Source organism: Pelodiscus sinensis, chromosome 31 (genome assembly GCF_052426305.1).
Source record: "Pelodiscus sinensis isolate ZL-2025 chromosome 31, ASM5242630v1, whole genome shotgun sequence".
Taxonomy (NCBI): domain Eukaryota; kingdom Metazoa; phylum Chordata; order Testudines; family Trionychidae; genus Pelodiscus; species Pelodiscus sinensis.
The window spans coordinates 9658734-9665371 of NC_143082.1; the positions used below are offsets into that span (position 1 = coordinate 9658734).

General features: G+C 52.9%; 1 long non-coding RNA gene across 1 annotated transcript; it reads right to left on the minus strand.

The window, feature by feature from the left end:
- Positions 1-1546: 1546 nt before the first annotated feature.
- On the minus strand, positions 1547-5764 carry LOC142818942 (uncharacterized). The gene is made up of 2 exons (XR_012896631.2): positions 4874-5764; positions 1547-2000 (listed from the first exon to the last, which is right to left on the minus strand). It is a non-coding gene; the product is annotated as an uncharacterized LOC142818942 (long non-coding RNA).
- Between the last annotated feature and the right edge of the window lie 874 nt (positions 5765-6638).

Consider the following 6638-nt stretch of genomic DNA (forward strand, 5'->3'; position numbering starts at 1 on the left):
TAACCTAATCTTCAGCCTTGGAAGTCTGTAAAACGTGGTATCAAGCGCTGTCATGGTGTTCCCTCGACAGCCCAGGCTTAAATCCCTTTTCATAAGTGAATGAGACACTTGTGAGTCTAATCTCAGGGCATGTCATCACTTGCTGTGCCAGAGATCGATGTTTTGGTGTTCGATTTAGCAGGTCTAGTATAGACCCGTAAATTGAACACTTAGGGAAGCACCGGCTTGCGCTGTACTCCTCAGTTGTGAGGAGTAAGGGAAGTTGATGGAAGTGTTAGCTCCTTTGGCCTCCTGCTGTGAGGATGCTGCCAAGCCACATATTCTACATAGCTGGAGTTGCCTGCTACCAACTTTTCAGCTGGTGTAGGCCTGGCCTCAATGTCAATCAAAGGATCTCTCCACCCAAAGTCACTTCCCAGCTGTTGAAAATGTAAACCTGTTATCAGTTCAGTATAAACAGAGACTGTGATGCTCCAGAGAGCTGTTCTGTGAACACTTGTCTGTAATTCTTCACACTTTTCTTTTGGCAGCTATTTTTAAAATCTTGAATGAATGAAAGAAAAAAAAATGCTCATAATTTTGAAGCCTGGGACACAATTTAAAACAGGATGATATCATTAGGGTTTAAAAAAGAGCTAGGTAAATTCAGGGGAATGGTGTGTTAGCCAGTGTGGTCAAGGATGGCGTCCCTAGCTTCTGTTTATCAGAAATTGGGAATGGGCAACAGAATGGATCCGTTGATTACCTGTTCTGTTGATTTCCTCTGGGGCACCAGGCATTGGCCACTGTTGGAAGACAGGATAGCAGGCTAGATGGACCTTTGGCTGACCCAGTCTGGCTGTTCTTATCAGACACGGGAAACTGTGAGAGCTCTATCCTGGAGCCATGGCAATTATGGCAGCAGTGATCTTTGGCCCGGAGCCAGCAAAGAAGGTACTCAAACCTAGTTGTCCAAAGGTTTATCTAAATATGCTGCTTTGTAGGCACTGGTGGTCCCATTGAATGGGATTTTACATGCACAGAGTGTTAAATACATGTCTGCCAGACCTAGGCTTTCAGGTCAGCTGGCCACGGACCAGAGTTTAGCTTTTAGAAGCCAAGAACATAGATGTTGGGATGGGTTGATCTGTTGGTGCTTAGTGCTGTGCTGCTTGAGCTGAAGTGAGAGCTTGTGGTTTGAATGGGCCCTAGGACAGTGCCAGTTTGGGAAGGGCTTTAAAGAAGCATGAGTGCCTCGGTGCAGAAAGTGTTAGGGTTGCTATCTTTGTTTTGATTGTATTGGCTAGCTGCCAGTTTAAAATAGTCCCAGAATTGTGTTTTGGGGACTGTAAAGGGAAAGAAATACATCAAGCCCCTGCCAGAATTCATCCAGGTAAAAGTGTCTGATTTTGGGGGAGGGAGGAGAATAAACTCAAATAACCCTTCCCAGATCCCTGCATTGGTGGGGTTCTCATAACTCATACGATACATTGTTTATCTTTGCTGCCTGTGACTAAATTTTTTAAAGCACAAAGGGTTCCAAGGACTGCAGCTGTGCTTGTCAGACAGAGTTTGAAAGCCCCTTTATTTATGCACAGAGCACTTTGAGCAGCCTTGAAGCCGAACATCCTTCCCACCAGGCTGGAGAAGCGTCTGACGCTGTTGACCCTTCATGGCATCTTAAGGAGCAGCACATTTCTGTCAATAGCTTCAGCAAATTGTGTGTTGTCTATTTCACGTTGGCTGTGAAATACAGACCACCTGATGGAAACCTTATTCCAGAATGTCAGGCTTGAGAGCTTTGAAGGGCAGACAGCGCTTGCGTTCGCGCCTCACACGCAGCAGGCACCCTGTGGCGCGAGTTGCTTTTCTTTCTTTCCAGGCTTTCCAATGCGCTTTGTGGCTGGAAGGCTGCAATTGAGGCTTTGGCTGTGCAATCCCCTTCTGGGCTTTGCTTCCAGACTTGTTTAAATTGGGTTCTTTGCAGACAAGCTTTTCTCAGCCTGTGTTTGTGTTTCAGGCTGAAAGGATAAAAGCGTTAACTACTCCCCACTCGGCTACGGAGTGAATAATCCCCACAGCTGCTCGGCCGGCAGGTGCGGGGGCAGGAGGCTGGCAGGTACACTTTTTAATTGCAAAATATCAACCCAACTGTTAATTTGGCTTTTATCCTTAATCAGTGAGCACTAGAGCAGGCCGGTTCCTGCTGCAGCTAGTGGCCAGAAGGCAAGCTAAGGGCTTACCCCATTACCACAGAGACAATCAGCCAGGGGTATGGAGAGGGACAGAGGTGAGCCCTGGTGTGGATGTTGCCCATTTGGCTGAGCCCAGGTGGGATTCCCAAGGCTGGGTGGCTGGTTGGAGTCATGGTGGTTGGGGCATGGGAGGAGGAGCCTTAGAGCAGGGATCTCCAACCCTTTTAAGCCCAAGATCACTTTTTGAATTGAAGTCAATCCAGGTTCTACTTCAGACCCAAATACCTTTGCCTCTCCTCCTTCCCAGCCCCTTCTCCGAAGTCCCACCCTCCTCGCTCTGTGGGGGTGGAGTACAGGGACAGGGGAGGAGGGACAGCTGGGAAGTCCCATTGGTTCTGGGGCTAACGGAGATGTCAGGAAAACAGCCCAGGGTTGTTCAAACTGTCTGGAGCTGTGAGACTGAGCCTAGAGCGGAGTCTGAGCATGGGCACTCCTCAAGGGACGCATGCCCCTACCCCACCAGCTTAGGCAGCACTTGGCAATGAAACCTAGCTGCTGTAGCACCAACAGTGGGGCGAGGATCTCTCCCTGCAGCCCCCATGCAGCCAGAACACCAGCTCCCCTTCAGCCAGCTCCAAGTACCAGCAACCATAGGTGCTTAGGCAGAAGGGGTTGGTTTGCCTTGGAGCTTGCCCCCAAGCCATGCGGCACCATCGGTGGGCATGGGAGGCCAGCGGGGAGAGCTGGATGAGGCACCATGTCCAGTTCCCAGCAGCCCCATCTACTGCTGTTGCTGTCACCTGGGGTCACTACCCTGAGGCTGAGTGGTCCCTGATGGGAGCAGCCTGCAACACAGGGTTCTGTTAAGATGTTTGGCCCATCCAGACAGCCTCGGGGTGCTCCCCGCACCACTGCACAGTGATAGGCAGCTAGTCAGAGGCACCAGCAGAGGGGAACAGATTTGGGGGGAGGCTGTAAGGCACCGTTGGCAGAACCCCAACTGGGAAAGAGCTGCCTCGCCCCAGGCAGGACACAGCGCCTGTCCTGGCTCACTAGTGAGCGGTGCCCATTGTGACCCATTCTGATTTCCTGGGTCACACTGGCCAGAGCCCTGCCCGCCAAGGATCCCTACAGCAGAGGGTTAGAAAAGGATCCCCTCTGGCCTGCGAAAGGGTCAGTGATGGCGTATCCATCCACACCCGGTAGGGTGGGGAAGGGAGCAGTGAAGGGAAGGATGGACAGGATGGTGCAGCAGGGATGAGGTGGGGTAGGGGTTAGGAAGGGTGGGATGTGGCACGGGGGAAAGGGGAGTGGGAACAGACAGGAAAGGATGGGGTGGGGCTCAGGGAGCATGGGGGTGAGGGCGGCACAGTGGGGCTCAGGGAGCATGGGGGTGAGGGCGGCACAGTGGGGCTCAGGGAGCATGGGGGTGAGGGCGGCACAGTGGGGCTCAGGAGCATGCAGGGAGGGGGCAGTTTCCATTCTAAACCATGTTCAGTTGCTCGGAGTTCACTGAGCCGCTTGGGACTAAACAAGCCCAGCGCAGATCCAAGTTCTGCAGGGCTCAGGGTCCAGCAGCTCCCGCTCTCCTCAGCGTGCAGGAAAGGGCAGCTGGGCAGGGAGCTCCCCTGCTCTTCCCTGAGCAAGCCGAAGGGAACTCTGGGAAATCTGGCGGCTGCAGTTCAGTGCTGCAGCAGGAGCTGGACTCCCAGCATCTGGCTCCACGTACTAGTCCCTTCCCTGGCCGTTATGCCTGTGAATTTCAATGCAGCCCCTGCCCTATGTTGGGTGGGGTAAGGGAGTGATTCCTGCTCCAGAGGGTGCTCAGCCTGGCACTAGCCCATAGGCCAGATCAGCCAGCCCCTCTGCCATGCGACACAGCTTGGCTTCCTCCACGGCCATCTTCAGACTCTATTCCTGTTGGATTCCTAGGCCCCAGCTCTGATTCCCTGTTGAGCTACTGGGCTCTGCCCAGCCTCGTCGCCAGCTCCACAGACGTGTGCCTCAAGCCAGGGGTCTTAGCCAGAGAGTCATGAGCTACCTGCCCTTCCCACAATGCTCAGGGGGAGAAGACCTGCCTGGTGGGAGGAGGGGAAGGTTTCAAGCCCCTGTCCTGTCTCTCTCTGCTGCTGCTCTGACGCTAATTGAGCTTGGTGCCTGTTTGAGCGAACAAGGCCAAGTCAGTGCAAGCAAAGCACAGCCTGCTGGTACAACCCAAGGGCTGTGCTGAGGTCGAACTTAATAAACAAGCTAGGGGGCCAGAAAGCAACGGACCAAAACCAACAGGGCAAGTATTAGGCCTTACTGGCTGTGAAAATAGTGAGCAGAGAAACTGCCCCCCAGCTGCTCCCTCTGTGGGGTTCTTAAAGAGACAGCAAAAAAAAAAAAAAATCCCAGGCTGTCCCGCCTCTCCCCTGGACTCCTCACCGTGTCCCGGCTCTCCCTTGCTCTTGTCCAAGGAACTGTGTGTAACCCTTCTGCCGGGTAGCGCCAGCAGCAGCCAGGGCCGGGTTCAATATCTAGATCAGTGGTTCTCAGACTTTTCGGCCAGCAGCCCCACCCCACTCAACACAACTTTTACACAGACCACCAGCCAACCACCCGTGATGACAAAATGGGTGGGGGAGGGTGCCAGGTCTGGGTGGGCGGTTGGGTGCAGGAGCAGGTTGAAAGGAGGGATGAAGATGGGGGGTGCTTACCTGGCTCCGTGCCTCCCACTGCCCCCAGGCATTGCCCTCTGCTGCTTCCACTGGTGGTGATTCCAGTCAATGGGAGCTGCAGGGAAAGCTTCCAGACAAGCCATTTCCTGTGCTGCTATTTTCCCAGTTGGGGGGAGGGAGAGCTGCAGCATGTGGAGCCGCTTCCTCCCTCCACAAGCTGGATCTGGCCTGCGAAACTCATTCCCCCTCCTTCCCCACCCGCAGCAGAAAGCCAGAGCTGGTGCTCCAACCTCATGGGTGGGTGTGGGACTGGAGTGTCAGTGCAAGCTCGCTGCTCTGCGGCAGGAGGGAAAGCCTCAAGCCTGCAGACTAGGGGTCCACAGAGCACACTTTGAGAACCACTGATCTAGGGGTTCCCCTCTATCCATCCAACACAGAACTGGCCCAAGCCCCCACCTAGTAACCTGGGAAATTCACACACCAGCCCTGGGCGCCTCTGTGGGTCACTGCTTCCCCACTCGCAAGCACAGAATCAATGTGAAAAAGAAACTTATTAACAGAAAGAGAAGTAACTTATTAATTTGGAGAAACACCACAAGCAGAAGTTTCAGAGGGGGAACTGAGTTAGTCTGTAACTGGAAAAACAACAACAAAAACCGAATTGTCTAGTGGCACCTTAAAGACTAACAAAACATGTAGATGGTGTCATGAGCTTTCATAGGCAAAACCCACTTTTGTGCCCATGAGAGCTCATGATCCCATCTACATATTTTGCTTTAAGGTGCTGCAGGTCTATTGGCTGTTTTTGAAGGTTTACCACAAACAGAACCTGGGCTAACAGTCCCACCCCAAGTCAGATGGGCAGTGTCCTTTTCCTCTTGGGTTCTTATGTCCAGCAATGTAAATGTTCCCTTCACATGCTCTACCCTTCTCTGCACCCACCCCCCCCCAGTGGCTGCCCTCGGTCAGGGCAGACCAGAGCTTAGAGGAGCATCCACAGAGTCCACTTCCCATTCTGGGCAGAGGGAGGTAAAGAGGCATCTTATCCCCTCGGCTGGTCACTCGCTAGCTGCCTGCTCACTGCTGTCTGCTACCGCCCTGCTGGCCACTCATCATGCCTCTTCACCCTGCTAGTGGCTCATCCTGCCTCCGCTGCTCCTCGCATCTCTCCGCCTCCATCCCAGTCACCGTCCACTGCCTCCCACTCCTTGGCTGTGACTTCTGCCCATTGGTCTCAAGGGAATTCAGCTTCCAGTGGATTCAGTTCTGAGCATGCAGGGTAGAAGAAACACCACCCCAGCACTGTTAACATAAGAGGCACCTAATGGCCTATTTAGCTCTGTTCTTTGGGAAGGGGGGTCAGGTCAAACCAGTCCAGGCAGGGAAGGCCATATTATAGCCTGCTGACCAAACAATCTTCCCCCACAGAGCTCTGGAAGTGGAACCCCTGCTTAGCAAGTTTCTCTGTGCCAAACTGTGAGCCCTTTCATTGGGAATAATGTAGCACACACTTACTTTTCTGTATTCCCACAACATTACAAACATTGGTGGCCGTATTTCAGCTGTCCCTGTATATGATACAGACCGAGCTGGTGTTGGGCCACAAATTAAGTTGATTACAATGAGCAAAATACCACTCTGCTTGCTGAATAGCTAACAAATCTAAGCAAAGCAGGAGCAAGCTATATTTACATAGACACAGGCAGGGTCTCTTCCCTCTTAGCGGTAATGGACACGTTCCTTCAGATCCTGCTTACACTTGTTTTTCATTTGTGAGCCGTGAAAACCCTCCTGGCCTTGGCAC